Raw genomic sequence first — 18,439 nt, 5'->3', positions numbered from 1 at the left:
AGTTTGCTTCACACTTTCCGAGTTGTGTGGAAGCTTATTGGTTGCTCAATGGTTCACTGGTCAGCAGCTACAACTGTAGTTTTTCAGCTTCCTCTGGGTGGAAAAGTGTAATATGGTTCCTCATGTTTGTCGTGTTTCCAAAATATTTTAGTTTAGTTTAACACAACTTGCATATTGTGTGTTTTCTCAATGTTGTTTTCCCTTCAACTACATAGAAGCCAAAGTGTTCCCATGCTCTAGCCCAGGGGTGCACAACATACAGCCTGCGGTCCAGATACTCTGATAATGTTTTATACTCTCTGTTTTACATCAATTCAGTTCAAACTAATTCCATCTCTCTGCCTTCCTCCGAGTTACTGACTGCCCACCTGTCTCATCAGATACTGATGGATGTTGGACCCTCAGGCTCTCATGTCTCCTGTCCGGCCAGACTGATGTTTCTGAAGTCAGCTCTTCTCCATCACCCACCACAGATCAGCTGCTCATCATCCATCTTACTCTCCACTACAGATTACATCCCAGCCATTAGTGGTGCTGCTATACTCCTGATTCTGGATATATAAAATATATATAAAACCTATGTGGATGTATAAAAGACTTTTTAAAATGAATTTAAAAGCCATTTGATCAGTGGTAGGATGGTCACTCCTTAAATGTGAGTCTTGGTCCTCCCAAGGTTTCTTCCTCCTCTTTCAGCTCTGAGGGAGTTTTTCCTCCGCGCTCACTGGGGGTTCTGTATTCTGTATTTTCTATTTTTAATGTTTTGCCTGATTCTTTGTCCTGTGATCATGTTTCTGTAAAGCTGCTTTGTGACAACACCAGTTGTAAAAAGCGCTATACAAATAAAATTGATTTGATTTGATTTGATTTGAGGTGGGTGCGAGGTTGTTCAACAAGCAGGTAGAGAGGAAGTGACGGTTTATATAGGTCGGAGAGTGGGAGGAGTAAGGGCGTGGCTCAAACTCCCAAAATTAAGTTATATAACTCCACAACTGGAGTCGACACAGCTGTGTACTAGAAGACTTAAAGCAGACATTCAATGCAAGATTTGGGCAGTTCAGAAATGAACAGGCTACACTCCGACTACCTGCTGATCCATTCTCTGTGGATACTGAAACTGTACCTAAAACAACTTTAAAAAAGAACAAATCTGATAAAGATTCATCCTTAATAGAAGACAGAAAAGAGGAATCTCTGAATCTGCAGAGCTGCTGAAACTCTTTCCCATACAATTCTCAACATTATTTTTACACACACACACACTCACACACACACACACAAACACACATACACGTCAACATAAAAATGTCTTTCATTCAGTTCTTCATACCTGAAATGATTCTACATCCATATTCATATTTAAAATCATTAATCTGAGACTGTTATAAATAATGAATTACATAATTAACAATAATATATTAATTCTTAATAATCTCACCACTGATTCAATATAATACAATATAAATTACAATATAATTAACCACATTCAGAAATATCTATATCTATCCTCACCGGTCAGCAGAGCAGATTCCTCCATTTTTATTCTCTCCTCTTCTGTCCATTTTCTGTCACTCTGTAGAAGAGAATAAAACAGTGAGAAGATTTCATGCATGATGTCATACTGTATTATAAATTATTAATAACTGCTTCTCTTCTCAAACCACTGCTGGTGTGTCAATATTAAAATACTGATATTACTAACAGTAGAGTGTGTGAAGAACAGAGAGAGAGAGAGAGAGAGAGAGAGAGTAAATTGATGTAAACTTTCTGAAAAATGTACTCTGAACACCATTTACACACACTGATATTCATTTATAGACTTATAATCATATTAATACTGATTAATAAAGAGATTGAGAGATTTAATCAGAATAATGATCTCACCTGCTGAATGATGAATTCATAAACTGGAGGAGACAAAATAAAACATTTAAAATACTGAAATCACAAAATATCAGTAAACATTCTGCTTGTATTTTCTATCTATTCTTCTTTCTTCTGTTCATCACTTTATAATAATACTGAGCTCCTGAATCCTGACTCTCTGATCACTGAGATGTTGGAGGAGAGGAAGAAAGTAATGAAAGTTAAACTGAAACTAAAGAGATGAAAAACTTCCTCCTTTTCTATAGTTGAAGATGAACTGCTCTGGAGCTTCTGCATCAGTTTCTCTCACTATCAGACTGAAGATCAGACACGTGTGTGTGTGTGTGTGTGTCTGTTTGTGTGTGTGTGTAAGTTTGTGTTTGTGTGTGTGTGTGTGGTTTGTGTGTGTATGTGTGTGTGTGTGCGTGTTTTGTGTGTGTGAGTGTTTGTATGAGTGTGTGTGTTTGTGTGTGTGTCTGTGTGTGTTTGTGTGTGTGTGTATGTGTGTGTGTGTGTGTGTGTGTATGTGTGTGTGTGTTTGTGTCTGTGTGTGTGTATATGTGTGTGTGTGTGTATGTGTGTTTGTGTATGTGTGTGTGTGTGTATGTCTGTGTGTTTGTTTGTGTGTGTGTGTGTGTGTATGCGTGTGTGTGTGTGTGTGTGTGTGTGTGTGTGTATGTGTGTGTGTGTGTGTGTGTGTTTAGAAGCTCAGAATTAAAGCAGTCGATTCCATTCAGATTCATTTACACTCACCTAGATCATCTTTCCTCAAGCGAATCTGTAGAAATGAATAGAAGAATGTGTATTAATGTATAAATAATATGGTAACATTGTAATAAGTGTAAAATAATGCTGATCATGTTTAAAGTGTAATGAATGAATAGAATCAGAAACTGTGAGTAAAGCTGTGAATCTGATCATGTGGTAAATCAGTCTAATGCTACACTGAACTGTTTCAGCAGCTGATCAGATTCTACAGATCTTTACAGGACTTTCTTTTGATGAGGATCTGATAGAGACGGGAGTGTGTTGGTGTTGGAATTGTGTTTGATTGTGTAATTGTTGTTGTGTTGTGTTGTTTTCTTGTTGTTCTGCAGGACTGTGTTGTTCATTAGTGATACTGATGTGTCTCTAAAGGTCATTAAAAGAGCTCAGCGCTGTTTTAAACAACATTAATGTTCTGCTGAAGCTGCTTCTAATATTCCATCTTCCACCTTCCCTGCAGTTCAACTGCTTCTCCTTAGATCTCTCAGAGCTTCCTCACACACATTCCAGCCTTCTGTTCCTCATTACAACACCTGGAATTCTGTTCTTTCCAGTCTGATCAGCTCATACTGGTCTGTACTGGAGATTTCTCTCACTGGAACTAAATGAACCTTTAGAACTGCTTTAATCTTCTGAACAGAAAACAGAAACAGGGGTTGAAGATCTTCTCTGGGATCAGAGTAAAAACATTAGTTATGAATCATCTGTCTTCACCTGAATGAAGTATTTAAGATCCTCTGATCATCTGGAGATGAACAAACATGGCTGGATAAAGGTGATTTGTTCACTGAGTGATGGAGGGAAAACTGTTCTCACAGTCGTAGTTTATTGATTACTGAAGTGTTTTCATTAAAGCTCTACTGAACAGCTCTGTGAGGAGAAAGATCTACATTCATTTCATAAATGGAATGAACTGTTCCTTCATGCAGGATCATCAGCATCATCATTCATCTCTATTTCAGTCTGTCTTACACTCCTCCCTCTTCATCCTCCTCTCTCTTATCTGTCTGATTACAGACTGTGGAAGTGAAGAAAACAGTCTGAAGAGTTCAGGACTGAATCTGTGTTACATATAAAGATCTAAAAAGAACAGTTTCTCTGATCAAATCATAAAGAACATGATTCTTCCTGAAGATCAGCTCTAATAAAGTCTATAATGCTCCGTATTTATCAGACTAATACATTCACTGAATGCTGAGCTGTGTTTTAATCAGTTGTTCAGACTGTACAGAGATTTACTGGTGTTTTTCAGCTGTTCTGAGTTCAGATGTAGAAATAAGAATTCACTGAAAATCTTCAGATTCAGATTCATCAGTAAAACATGAATAAATAAATGACATCATCACATTTTTATTAAAAGTATTAAACTGAAACTGATCTGTGATGATGGAGCAGCTTTTATTCATGTGGAACTGATTCACACATTTAAATGTGTGTGTGTATAAATCTTTCTCTGGATTTAAGTTAAAATGTGTGTAAATGAAGCTTTTATTAATCTAATGATGATGATGATACTGATGATGTAACATCTCACAGTGACATCACTCTCAGCAGAGTTCAGGGGTGAGTTTATCAAAAGCATGGGTGATAACTGTGTTAATAATTTACATAATCTGAATAAAGCAGTTTTGGTTTCTCTAAATCGTAGCTGGAACTATGGAGGTAACAGTGCTGGTTTGTTTCACAGTGTGAAACATCGTTAAACATTTCCTAAACCTACACTTTTACCAAACGTTCACAAACACGTTAAGAGGATTAAGATGTGTAGTTCAGATTACAGCTGTAGAAATGTGATTAGAAGATCCCTGGAGCCTCATTTATAAAACTCTGTGTAGATTCTGGAGTGAAAGTGTGCGTTCACACAATAACCAGAAAATGACGTACACCTAAAATAATTCAGATTTAAAAATGCATACGCACACCTGAACACTGTTTCCTCTTTATAAATCACTATCTGCTTATAAATGTGCACAAGTGAACCAGACTCGGGATCCTCCTCCGTACCGCCCACATTTACCCATAAAAGGTCCATGCAAATCACTTAATGAATATTTAAATAAGGGATTTTCTATTCATCCTGAGCGAGATAACGGAGGAGCGCACTGCAAAGAAGTGAAATTTTAGAGACTGAAGTAGAAATTAGTGTAAAACAAAACTACATATACTAGTAAGCAGAATAAAATACAGAAAACATTAAAACTTTATACATGCAGACAAAATATATATTTTAATAAGTAAGGGTAAATTCTCCATTATTAATCTTGATTTAATATGCGTGAGGATGGTTTTTGCATTTGATTGCAATTCTGTGCTTTACCACATGATGTCACTAACTCCTGATCTCTCCTCAATCTTCTGAAGAGAGACGGACGCCTCAAACCTTAAATACTTAAATATTCACTCGTTTTCACACCAAGTGTTTCTTTATAAATCACAGTTCTTGTGTGAGATGTTGGGCACGCAGATTTCAGACCTGTTTTTATGCAAACGCACCCTTTATAAATAAGACCCCTGGGGTCTCATGTACTAAGACTTGAGTGGAATTCCTACTAAAATGTTTTGTACGATCAGAGCTGAAAACCTTCATACAACAAAAACATTCATTCTCTTTTTCAGTTTCAATGCATCGCCTGCTATAATGTTATATTTATATAAAACTATAGATCCAACTGCGTCTTTATTGCATATCTGTACTTATAAAAACTTGTTTTTGTCAGGTTAAGTGTAAACATCCTTAACTTTAAGTCATGCTACAAATCTGTATTTATTTTTAAATGTATTTGGTATGTTTACAATTTTTGTACTGAAATACAATACAGTGCGAGAAATGTATTGTTGAATGAAATGCAATGTATTTAAATAATAATAAAATTTAAAATGCAAAAACTTTTAAAAAGTTCACAGAGCCCGGTGATGTAATGCTGCTTTTATTTACTGATGTAAACAGAGCATCACTACTTCATCAGTTTATAAAGTAGCTTGATTACTTTACTTCTCCTATAAAATGATTCAATCTCCTAACTAACACTCAGTATCCCTCCCTCCCCCACTCTCTCTCTCTTTCTCTCTCTCTCTCTCCCTCCCCCACTCTCTCTCTCTCTCTCTCTCTCTCTATCTCTCTCTCTCTGTGTTATTTGGTTGTTTCCTCTCCTAAATCCTCCAATAAACTTTTACTCAGCACATTAAGAGATTCTAATATAAAAAGCATTAAAACAAATCTGAAATATTATAATAAAGTAAAATGGCTCTATGCTGTTTGCTGGGCAGATCACACTACATAATCATTTGTCTCCCCAAAAATAGAGAAAAACTACATTTAATAATTAATTACAGAATATTATTAGATTACAGTTTTTTATAGTTGCTAACTTGCTTTTGTAAAATCTGTATTCACATTATTAATACTGTAAATACGTTTAACACAACATCTGTCTGTTGTGGACTATACTGTTCATACAGTTCATCTTTCTATCACACAATATACATTCAATTAACATGTTTTAAACATGATTACATTTTATTAATAAACAAGATTATCCACTCACACAATTCTGCATCTTTCTGATCTTATTTACAGTTTAAATACAGCATACCAAAATTAATCACCTCATGTTCCAAATCTTAAATACAGTATATAACTACTGCTTCTGCAACAACAGCAGGTGTAAATCTATTATAACTAATACACGGTTTTGAATTTACAGATTATTCATGATAAATAAATGTCTAAATTAGGATCTTGGATCTTAGCATTAGACATAATGCTGTCAGTGACATGGACACATAAAAAAGAGGATTATTTGGACTGAGTGTGATCAGTGTAGCTATTGGAGCACAGAGAGAGAAAATATGTCTGGATGAGGGGAAATTAATATTTAGTTCAGGAAAAGGTTTAGTTAAACCAGAACAAGGGAGAGGAAGAGTTGGATCAGGATAAAAGAGAGGAATAAAAGTGTGAAAAGTATCTCTATTCATTACTCAGGTAGAAGTACAGATACTAGAGTTTAAAATACTTCTGTAGAAGCTAAAGTATCAACTTAAATATCAACTTTTACTCAAGTAAAATAGTAAAAGTACTGGTTTCAAAACTACAAAGTATAAAAGTAAAAGTAATGGAAGAGAAAAGCTTAGGCTGAACCACAGGAGTCTATAGTGCACTACCCCCCCTCTTCCCCCCAAAACACATTAATCTAAAAGCCATAATGACTATAATGTTATATTAAAATGTTAATATTAATAAATTTGTGATGCACTAGGCTCTCTGTTTCAGCTGCATATATGATCATTGTAAATGAATGTATTTTAGTAGAATGTAAATATATTAAAGAAGATTAGTTGGACGTTTGTCTGGAGTTCTCTTGAGTCTCTGCACGGATCATCTTCATACTAGACTACATACGTCTGCTATGTTCTTGCTGGAGTGTGGGGGGCGTGACGTGTGCAGGTGTGATTGGTCGTGTACAAACCAATAGGGTGTCAGAATAGTATATGTTTATACTTCTCATCCAATCACAATCAGATTCACTCTATCTGAATAGAGAGATTTATCTGGATTGGGTTTTATTGAACGATGAGAAGCCGGAATGAAAACGAGCTGAAATGAAATAGGAGTAACGAGGCTGTTTATAAAATGTAAGGAGTAGAAAGTTCAGATAATTGTGTGAAAATATAAAGAGTAGAAGTAAAAAGTCGTCTTAATAATAATTACTCCAGTAAAGAACAGATAATCAACATTTCTACTTAAGTAACGTAATGAAGTATTTGTTCTTTATTATTTGACGCCTCTGAAAAGAAATATATGTGACAGAATAAGAGAGAGGGAGAGGAGTAAGAATGTGTGGTGCTGCTAAAGGATTATTTTTGTATTTGTGTATTTTAATTTTGCACATTTGGGACTAAGACTAATGACGTTTATAATAACATATTTGAAGAGTTTAGTTTCCCGTCTCTACCATTGTTTTTTACTGAATGACTGTTACTCACATTTTTTGTTTAATATATAGTTCTAAATAATAAATGTGCACACATTTAACACTGAAATATTTAAATTTAAGTTATAAAGAAAGCAACAGTGATGCTGTTTCTGTAATGTCACTAGATTGTATTATTTTGACAGTGGTTGCACTGTGATTGATTATACATAATACAATTCTTTTGTAAGCAACTGACACCACTAATATACATTTTATTTTATTTTGCAGAGCTACATTTAATTCTCTCATTTACATTTAAATATCCACTATTAAACGCTTAAAACTTATGAACAAGTGTGATTAATCTGATTCATTCTTTAATAGATTGACACAGCTAATAATTTAACACAATTTGTAAGATATTTTTATTTATGTTTGTTTCTAGATCTAGTTAGTCTTTATTACAAACATAAATCAGAAGAGACTACATAGAAACCTTTACAGTGCTTTTATTAATGAATTCTTAATAAAAAGATAAAAAGCTCATCAGTAAATGATATTCAGATTCAGGTCTATGTACTTGAGAAACTCTGTCGTCTACAGAGGAGCATCAAACTCACATGTTGATCCCACTGAAGCACAAAATCACACTGTTTAAATGTGTCATCCTGATACTGATAACAGAGCTTTATTTTATTTTTATTTTTATTTCACCTTTATTTCACCAGTCTTATTTACAATAACGACCTGGCAAGCAGCAGAAACCACTTGAGCAACAAACAATCTAATAAACAGAAACATAAAACAATAATGTTAAAACAGTCAATTAATTGCAAAGCATGTGCATGTATCAGTAAAAAGCTCTTGAACACATTTTTTAAATTGTGAAATGGGGATAAAAGCCTCTAATTTTAGAGTTTTTTGTAATGTGTTCCAGTCTTCTGCAACAGATGACTGAAATGATAATCTGCCAAAAGTAGTATTTGTTTTGGGAATTTTAAGCTGAATGGTGCTGGCAGAGCGTGTGTTGTATGTAACAGGCAGTGGTTGGATCAGGTTCTGTAGATAAGGCGGTGATTGGCCGAGGAGAGTTTTGTAGATAAGTGTGAACCAGTGTATACTGCAATGAGTGTGTAAAGAAGGCCAACTGACCAGAGTATAAAGAGAGCAGTGATGGGTTCTAGAGTGAGCATTTGTAATAAAACGAAGAGCAGAATGATACAGAGCATCCAGCTTCTGTAGGGAACTTTTACTCGCCAGTCTGTAAACTGTGTCGCCATAATCAAACAGGGGCAGCAGAGTCATCTGAACCAGAGAAAGCTTGGCAGCCTGGGTAAAAGATGAGCGATTTCTGTAAAGAAAGCCAAGTTTTGCCCTGACTTTTACTTGTAAATTTATGATGAGAGAAAGCTATAATAATAATGAGCTGTCTAGCCAGATGCCTAGATACTTATACTTTGTAACATGTTCCAAGACAGCTCCTTCCTTGGTTGTGATTTTGAGGGTTGAGTCATTTAAATTGCCCTTCCGATCAAACCACATAACCTTTGTCTTAGAAATGTTCAACGGCAGTTTGAGCTTGGCAAAAGAGTTTTGAAGCTGAGAAAAGCCGTCTTGAAGTATGGATAGAACGCAGTTAGGGGAGGAACCAGAAGCATACAGGATTGTATCATCTGCATACAGATGAACAGAAGCATTGCCAGCAGAAAATGGAATATTATTAATGTATATTGAGAACAATGTAGGTCCTAATATTGACCCTTGAGGGACACCTTTTGTAACCCGGCATGGAGATGAGAGAACATCTTCTAATTTCACATTCTGTGTCCTAGAAGACAGATAGTTTAAAATCCATGCTAAGGAATGGTCAGTAAACCCTATGCTACCCAGTCTTTGTATTAAAATGTTGTGGTCAACTGAATCAAACGCTTTAGCCATGTCAATAAATACTGCAGCACAATGTTGCCTAACATCCACTGCAGATATAATGTCATTGGCTATGTTTACATGCAAAGCTTTCCTTCAATCCGAATGAATTTGAATCTGATTGAGGTGTTTATATGTACACTTTCCCCAATAGTCTGAGTAAACTCTCCGTTTATGTGCACGCTATAAGTAATCAGATCAAACATGACGCGCATGTGTGGTATCGCTTAGCGTACTCGTAACCATGACAACGAGCATCAGGTGATGTCAGCCAGCGTGAGCGGACTAACAGCAACTGGATAACTAGCTATGTTTCCAGAGTTTACAGTTGGTATCAGAGATGATCACAAGTCTTTGGTCACGAATCCCAGTCGAGTCTCGAGTCTCGTCTGGTTGCAATGAGCTTTCTATCGTCGTCTGCTCTCCAGTCTGCTAAAGATACTGCACAGCTTTATCTAAAAAAATCAGGCAATTAATATTACGAGAATAAAGTGGTAATATTTTGAAGGAAATGTAGCTGTAACTGCGTGAGCTGCAGTTTAAGAGCGTTTTTCCGTGGTGGGTGTCTTCCCAGTAGCTACGAGAAGCCTTCCGGGAGAGCGCGAGATGTTGCGCGGACATTTCGGCTGCCTTTTAGATCGGGTTTTGCGACCAAAGAAAAAAAAATCCTAAAACATTGTAATATAATTATTTTAGACCAGCTATTATAATCTTATGCAGTGTATTTTATATAGTGTTACAGATAAGAAGAGAAGAAGCAGCTTTTTGTTTTTATGCAGCAAAGAAATGAGACTGAAGTTGAGATCAGGCAAGCAGCATCAGTAAACAGTTTCAAAAAGCGTCTGAAGACATTTTTAAATAACCTTTGTTTTAACAATTTGTGTTTGTATTATTATACATCGATATATGTATTGATCTATATTTTTGTTACTTTTTATTTTAATTGATTTCTTTTAATATCATAGTCACATAGTTTATTGTGTTTTTTCCTTTTCCTTTTTTCCTTATTACCTCTCTGTATGTACAGACAATTACGCTGAATTTTAATGTATGAAAAGTTTGGATCAGCTTGAGCTCCATTTTAAAAAAAAAAACAATAGCTGTCTTCCAGACATTTGGTATTTCAGCAGTGTGTATTGATAAGTTGAAAATATCTGTTATAGGGGCGGCTATAATGGCAGCTGCTAATTTGAAAAAGAAAGGGTCTAGTGCATCTTTATAAACATTATGCAGACAGTGTCTATAAATACAGTGGAATTATGATACATTATTATAGTTTTTATTGTATTTAATTGCTAATTGTATTTCTATTACTGTTCTTGGGGTGGTGTATGATTACTGTATATGATTTTGGTATAAAATGTTAAAGTTTGAGAGTTTTTGTAAGTATCCTGCTGTGAAAGTCAGACTGAACACATCTGGAAACACTGTAGATCAGATCACAGTGATTCAATCCTACATGTTTTAAACTACTGCTGAACAAATAAAGTACTACTTTTGTTTATCAGATATTAATTAATTTAATGATGCATCATATCAATGTTAGATCAATGTTAGCCTCCATCGTTCTGCAGGAAACAAACCCCAGACTGATTTTAATTACTGTGTGTTTTTCTCATCAGTGAACTTCACTGTCTCTACATTCCTGCAGTGCAGTGGGATTATGCACAGGTGCATTGTGGGAAGGAAGGTGGTGGATATAAGAGTAAAGGTTTCACTTTGTGATCAGATTTTTCTGATCTCATGAATATTAATCTGAAAGCTGGTGTCATGTGACTGATTGATTTCTGCATTATAATTTAATAGCAGTGATTAGAATAGAAACAGGAAGTTATTTCCATCAGTGGGAGAAGAGAGTGCAGTTATTTACTTACCCGACGGGCTGTGTGGAGAAAAGAGAAGAGAAGACAGAGTTAGATAAATCTCCATGAGAAGATGTAAGTAAAGTAAAATAGTTGGTAAATAGAAGAATGATTTAGTAACACTTGATCTCCTAATCAGAAATCTCCTTTTCTCATCTGTACTGTAGTTTATCATCCTTCACTGCTGCACTGCTTTCACTACAACTCCATCAACATCTTCAGATAAACACTTAAACCTACAGCAGATCCTCAACCCTTCTAGAAATCTTCATCTTTAAACTACATTAAACACTTCATGCAGTGATTTTCTCTATTAATAGACAGTCCTGTGTTCCTCCATCAACAACAGCAGCACAGATGTGTGATCTATTCCTGTTATGGATCAGAGGTGCTGCCTGAGTGTGTAAAGATCTGGAGCTCAGCTCAGTTAATTATAGGACTTTTCTTTACTGATTGTTCAAGTATCCTGTATAATATGTAGTTTTTACTTTTTCTTTTAATGGATTTACAACAAAAAAATTAAGTGTGCAGGAGTTTAGCATTACTTATTGTTGCTGTCTTAATAAAAAATATAAAACAACTAGGAAACAAGAGGAAACACGTCTTTTAAAAATTAAAATGTCAAGCTCTGCTTTTCATGCAATACAATTTATAAAAACAATTCTAGTACTCAAAATATAGTTTACTGTGTGATGTGAGAGTGTGATTGTGAGAGAGTGATGTGAGAGTGTGATTGTGAGAGTGTGATTGTGAGAGTGTGATGTGAGAGCGTGATGTGAGAGTGTGATGTGAGAGTGTGATTGTGAGGGTGTGATGTGAGAGTGTGATTGTGAGAGTGTGATGTGAGAGTGTGATGTGAGAGTGTGATGTGAGAGTGTGATGTGAGAGTGTGATTGTGAGGGTGTGATGTGAGAGTGTGATTGTGAGAGTGTGATGTGAGAGTGTGATTGTGAGAGTGTGATTGTGAGAGAGTGATGTGAGAGTGTGATGTGAGAGTGTGATGTGAGAGTGTGATGTGAGAGCGTGATGTGAGAGTGTGATGTGAGAGTGTGATGTGAGAGTGTGATTGTGAGGGTGTGATTGTGAGAGTGTGATGTAAGAGTGTGATGTGAGGGTGTGATGTGAGAGTGTGATTGTGAGAGTGTGATGTGAGGGTGTGATTGTGAGAGTGTGATTGTGAGAGCATGATGTGAGAGTATTATGTGAATAAGTGATTGTGAGAGTGTGATGTGAGTGTGTGAGTGTGATGTGAGGGTGTGATGTGAGAATGTAGTGTGACAATGTGGCATGAGAGTGTAATGTGAGAGTGTGAGTGTTTGGTTGTGAGTGTTTAGTGTAAAAAATTGATGTGAGAGTGTGGTCATGAGGTAAGAGTGTGACGGCAGGGTGTAGTTGTAAAAGTGTGAGTGTGATATGAGTGTAATGTGAGTGTGTAATTGTGAGAGTGTGATTATGAGAGTGTCATTATGAGAGTGTGATTATGAGAGTGTGATGTAAGGGTGTGGTTATATAAATGTGATATGAGAGTGTGTAAGTGTAGTGTGAAAGTGTTGCAGGAGAGAGTAATGTGAGATGTGTGGTGTTTGAGTATGATGTGAGAGTGAGTGGTTATGAAAGTTTAAATGTGTTGTTTTGACAGTGCAATTGTAAGAGTGTGATTGTGAGAGTCTGATTGTGAAAGTGTGGTTGTGAGAGTATGAGTGTGACTGTGAAAGTCTGGTTGTGAGAGTATGGTTGTGCAAGTGTGAGTGTGAGAGCATAATGATGAAAATGACAGTAGTTGTGAGTGTGGTTGTGAGAGTGTGATTGTGAGAATGTGGTTGTGAGAGTGTGATTGTAAGTGTGTGGTTGTAAGAGTGTGATGCAAGAGTGTGACTGTGAGAGTTTGGTTGTAAGAGTCTGAGGTGAGAGTGTGGTTGTGAGAGTATAAGAGTGAGAGTGTGGTTATGAGAGTGTGATGGTGACAGTGTGATTGTGAGAGTGTGGTTGTTGTGAGTTAGAGAGTTTGGGGGTGTGATAGTGAGAGTGCGAGAGTGGTATTGTAAGAGTGTAAAAAAAATACACGCAACAAAAACAGAAACTAGTAACTGTTGTAATGTGTACATAATCAAATAAATAAACAATACTAATAGTCCTCCGAAGAGGGGGGGTGGTGGCGGGCCAAAAAAAAAAGAGTGTAGTTGTGAGAGTGAACATTACAGATAGTGTTGTGTGATTGTGAGAGTGTGAGATTTCTCTCTTTATATCTCTTATTCTCAGAGAGATGATGATGAAGATGATGATGATGATGAAGATGAGTTTATGTAGAGTGAAGGTCTGGAATACTCACCCCACACTTCTACAGTACACTCCTCTGTTGTGTCTCCGCTGGTTACCTGACACAGGTAAACTCCTAAATCTGATCCTCTGCAGTTTCTGATCTGTAAGGAGACGTTTCCTCTCTGCAGCTCCTGAGTGATCAGACTCACTCTGCCCTCGTAGCTCCTCCCCTCTGTTACCTGTCTGTTCTTATAGAGACAAACACAGTTCATCCCCTTAAACCACCTGATCTCCATCCCAACAGCACTGAGTTCAGGAGACAGGAGACACGAGAGAGTAACAGCAGAACCAGACTGTTTATCTAAACCACGAGGACCAATGAGTTTAAACTCACCTGTGTAGAAAACACACACACACACACACACACAAACACACACACACACACACACAAACACACACACACACAAACACACACAAACACACAAACACACACACAAACACAAACACACACACACAAACAAACACACAAACACAAACACACACAAACACACACAAACACAAACACACACACACACACACACACACAAACACACACACACAAACACACACACAACCACACACACCAATTATTGAATAATCTTGATTGTAACTTTAAACCATGCTGTGTATAATATATTAACACAACAATTTCTGTATAAAATAACTAAATATGAATTAATAAATGATTATATGTGATAATAAAGTTTTACTCACTGTTACTCAAAGCTTCCGCCATCTTTATCTCCTCCTGTAGATTCAGTCAAACACAATACAACACACACACAAACTACACACACACTATACACACACACACACACACACACACAAATACACACACACTACAGAGAGAGCAACAGATAAAGAGAGAGAGAGAGATAGTGGTCAGTTTATAATCTGTATAATCAGTGTATGAAGCTATAATGATAATGATATTAATTCTGTAGTTGTAGTAGTTAGTTCTGTAGTTCTGTAGTTTGTTGATCACTCCAGTCTGGTGTTTACAGTTAGCTTTAGCATGATGCTAACTGCTCTTACCTTTGATCTTCTTCACTCAGACATTTGTCTGATTCAGGTGAAATATGTCCACATTTTAAAGCAGCTCATATCAGCTTTTTATCTGATAACAGTCTGATCATAATAATAAGAGCGAGTTTCAGCTTTTAATCCACAAATCTTCTAATCGTCTCTCCATTTGATCTTCCAGAGCGGAAGCAGATCTACTTTCACTTTCTCTTCACTTCAGTCCTGCTGCTGCTGCAGAGCTGCTTTATGGAGAGACCGCCCACTTCCTCTCTCCCCAGTTAAATCACAACATTACTGCTCACCGCTAGAGGGAGCCCGCGAGAGAGTCCTCAATCAATGGAGCTGAATGGAGCTAAAGGGATAAAAACTCGATTTAATAATAGAAACTTAACACTTCTACAGGATTCTCCTTTAATTTTACAAAGTAGAATAAAGTATTTCTATAATAAAGTGTAATGAGGCACGGTGAGTTAATATCGTCCACAACTTGACCTTTTATTGGAGTTCTCTTAACAGACATGTTCACGAGGCACAGGCTACGCTCGCACATACATACGCTTTACAATCCCTTACCCCAGCTCTGTCCTCCTACTCATCTGACGTCACCTCAACAGTCCAATAGAAACTCAGTGTAGGTATGGCACTAAATAAGCAGACTTTCTTACTTAACAACTATAACAATGCATGACATCTCCCCCCTTAAAACTGTTTCTTCCTCCCCTTCTAAAAAAAAACAAACAAAGGGATTTGCAGCTCTATCAACAACACTGAACAAGAGAATAATAATACAAAAAAAAACTGCATAGTGTACATTGCAAAGAATAGTCTTTCAGAAAACATGAAAGCTTTTCCCCTTGAACATATAAGTTGTTCGTCCCCTTTTTTTTTCTTTCACAGGCAGGAACATTTATTTATGAACAAATATAGTCTTTCAGCCAACTGGGTGGCTTGACCTGTCTCTTGGCCACAGCAGAATCAGAGACAGGAGGCAGTGTTGCTGGTTGCTCAGTGGTTGGTGGTGTTGAAGAAAGGTCTTTCCACGGTGGTGCACCAGGAGCCACAGTTGGACTTGCAGCAGGCAGAGTTTCATTGCTGTCTCCTGTGGGATCGGTGTCACCTTCAGATGAACTCGGGGCACTCTGCAGATGTCTTCGATTTTTGCGTGTTATGGTGCCATTGTCCGTTTTCACCAGATATGATCTGGGCTCAGATGCTTTAGCAAGTACTGTTGCAGGCATGTGCCAACCATTTTCTCCATCTAGTTTGACACTAACACTCTGACCTGGCTGCAGAATTGGTAGAGTGGCGTCTGTTATAGAAAAATCTGTATGCCTGCTTAGTTTGCTTATCTTTCTGGCGCACCTGTTCATAATCAATGGCATTTGGCTTCAGATTTTGGGGAAGCAATGGAATGGTCGTTCTGATCTGCCGTCCAGTCATCAGCTCTGCAGGACTTCACCCTGTGGCCTTAATTGGAGTGGCCCGGTAGCTCATGAGTGCAAGTTGTGGGTCAGGCTGGCGCAAAATTCGCTTTGCTGTGGCAACACTTCTCTCAGCGGCACCGTTACTTTGCGGGTAATGTGGGCTGGAGGTTGTGTGAGTGAAATTGTATGCCTTTGTGAAGCTCACAAACTCTGCAGAAGTAAATTGAGTTCCATTGTCAGTTATCAGTTCGTATGGGATTCCCCATCTGACAAACATGCTCTTTAGACGGCCTATCACCTGCTGGCTGGTGAGTGTTGGCAGGTGAGCTATTTCAATGTCTCGTGAGTAGTAGTCTACGACAACCAGGAACTTGTTCCCATCCTGTTCCCATATATCTGCTGCTATTTTCTGCCAAGGGCCTTCTGGCAGTGGAGTAGTGATCAATGGCTCTTTCCTTTGTGTAGGTCTGTTTTGTTGGCAGAATTTGCATTTTTCAACTGTCCTGGTGATGTCACGTCCTATTCCTGGCCACCACACTGACATGTTGGCTCGTGCTCTGCACTTTGTGAGGCCCTGATGACCTTCATGGATCTTGTGTAGCACCTCTGTCCTCTGTGATGCTGGGACAATAATTCTATCACCATACAGCAAAAGTCCATCCACAACTGTCAGGTGAGACCGTGCAGCATGAAACTCACACACTGTGGGTGACAGACAATATGTCGTCCTGGGCCATCCTTCCAGGATATACTTGCGCACTAAAGTTAGATCAGTATCCTCCTGGGTGGCAGCACGAAGTGCATCCAGTCTGCCTCCGGTCATTGGCTTGGTAGACACGATGGCTTGTACATATGCTTTCACATCCTCTTCCGTGTCAGACGTATTACTTTCTGTGAGTGGGTTTCTTGACAGTGTGTCTGCTACTACAAGCTGCTTTCCTGGAACATGGACTGCCGTCACACTGAATCTCATCAAACGCATTAACAGGCGCTGGCATCGAAGTGCTGCTTTGTCAAGATCATATGAATTGATTAGGGGGACAAGCGGCTTGTGATCTGTCTGGAGGCAAAATCTTCCCATACCTTGTAGATACCGTGCAAACCGTTCACAAGCCCACACTGCGGCCAGGCACTCCTTCTCAATCTGAGAGTACCGCTGCTCTATTGGGGTCAATGTTCGAGAGCAAAAGGCCACTGGATGCAGTTCTCCTTCCTGCTCTTGCAGCAGGGCAGCCCCAAGGCCATAGCTACTCGCGTCTGCACTCACCACAGTAGGCTTACTGCTGTTGTAGAACACCAACGAAGGTGCTGATACAAGCATGTCCTTAACATGGTTAAATGCTTGTTTTTGGGCGTCACCCCACATCCAAGCTGTGTCACTCCTGAGCAGTTCAGTGATGGGGTGCAGGACTGCAGACAATCCTGGAAGGAACCTGCCCAGGTAGTTGATCATCCCTAGCACTTGGCGAAGTTCAGTGATGTTTGTTGGACTGGGAAGATCAGTTATGGCCTTGACTTTGCCAGGATCTGGTCTGATGCCCTTTTTCCCAATGACATGTCCAAAGTACTGAATGTCTGATTTACCAAACTGGCATTTTTCTCGATTTAACTTCAGCCCAGACTCCTTTATTGTTTGAAGAGCAGCCCTGAGATTTTGGTCATGTTCCTGTTTGTCTTTCCCATAAATTAAGATGTCGTCCATCACTGCCACTGTACCTGAGTGACCCCTCAGAAGCATGCTCATTTCTCTTTGGAAAATTTCTGGGGCCGACGTTATCCCAAAAGGGGGCCTCTTAAAACAAAACCTGCCCACTGGTGTAATGAATGTGGTCAGCTTCCGGCTGGAAGCTTCAAGGGATATTTGCCAGAACCCACTCGATGCGTCAAGTGTGGAGAAAACATTAGCACCTGACAGTTTTGGTGCTATGTCCTCTAATGTAGGAAGCATGAATCGCTCTCTTTTCACAGCTTCATTAAGCCTTTTTAGATCCACACATATCCTCACATTCCCGTTCCGCTTCATCACAGGCACCATAGGTGCGCACCAATCTGTAGCCTCTGTAACTTCTTCAATAATGTCCAGCTTTTGCATGCGTTTCAACTCTTCTTCTACTTTTGGTAGCAATGGAAAGGGCACACGGCAGGGGCTGGTGAGGCTGTAGGGTTTGGCATCAGGTTTTAGCTCAATCTTAATTGGTTCACAGTTTAACAGTCCTATATCCCCAAACAAATCATCTTCTATTTCAATTTCATCCAGTCTCTGCACTAGGCCCATGCTGCAAGCAACTTTACGACTGAGCAGATTGTTTGTGTATGGGCCCTTTAACACATAGATCCAAAAGGTGAAAGTCTGCCCTTTTCT

The 18,439-nt window shown here is 38.2% G+C and overlaps 2 protein-coding genes and 1 long non-coding RNA gene across 20 annotated transcripts in view; all 3 read right to left on the bottom strand.

Annotated features, from left to right (window-relative positions):
* The window catches only part of LOC111197591 (golgin subfamily A member 6-like protein 22), a 280,890-nt gene that overhangs the window by 200,998 nt on the left and 61,453 nt on the right, over positions 1-18,439 (bottom strand). The window lies entirely within an intron of this gene.
* LOC111197592 (trichohyalin-like) overlaps positions 1-18,439 on the bottom strand; it is a 309,738-nt gene that overhangs the window by 271,385 nt on the left and 19,914 nt on the right. The window lies entirely within an intron of this gene.
* LOC125799499 (uncharacterized) lies at positions 12,747-14,882 on the bottom strand. 2 transcript variants are annotated; one of them, XR_007438468.1, is made up of 3 exons: positions 14,666-14,882; positions 14,345-14,469; positions 12,747-13,985 (listed from the first exon to the last, which is right to left on the bottom strand). It is a non-coding gene; the product is annotated as an uncharacterized LOC125799499 (long non-coding RNA). The 2 variants fall into 2 exon arrangements; XR_007438469.1 differs by having other exon boundaries at positions 14,345-14,428; positions 14,666-14,881.

Source organism: Astyanax mexicanus, chromosome 1, assembly GCF_023375975.1.
Source record: "Astyanax mexicanus isolate ESR-SI-001 chromosome 1, AstMex3_surface, whole genome shotgun sequence".
NCBI classification, from domain to species: Eukaryota; Metazoa; Chordata; class Actinopteri; order Characiformes; family Acestrorhamphidae; genus Astyanax; species Astyanax mexicanus.
The sequence above is the reverse complement of the archived record's forward strand: the minus strand, read 5'-3'. Positions and strand labels throughout refer to the sequence as shown.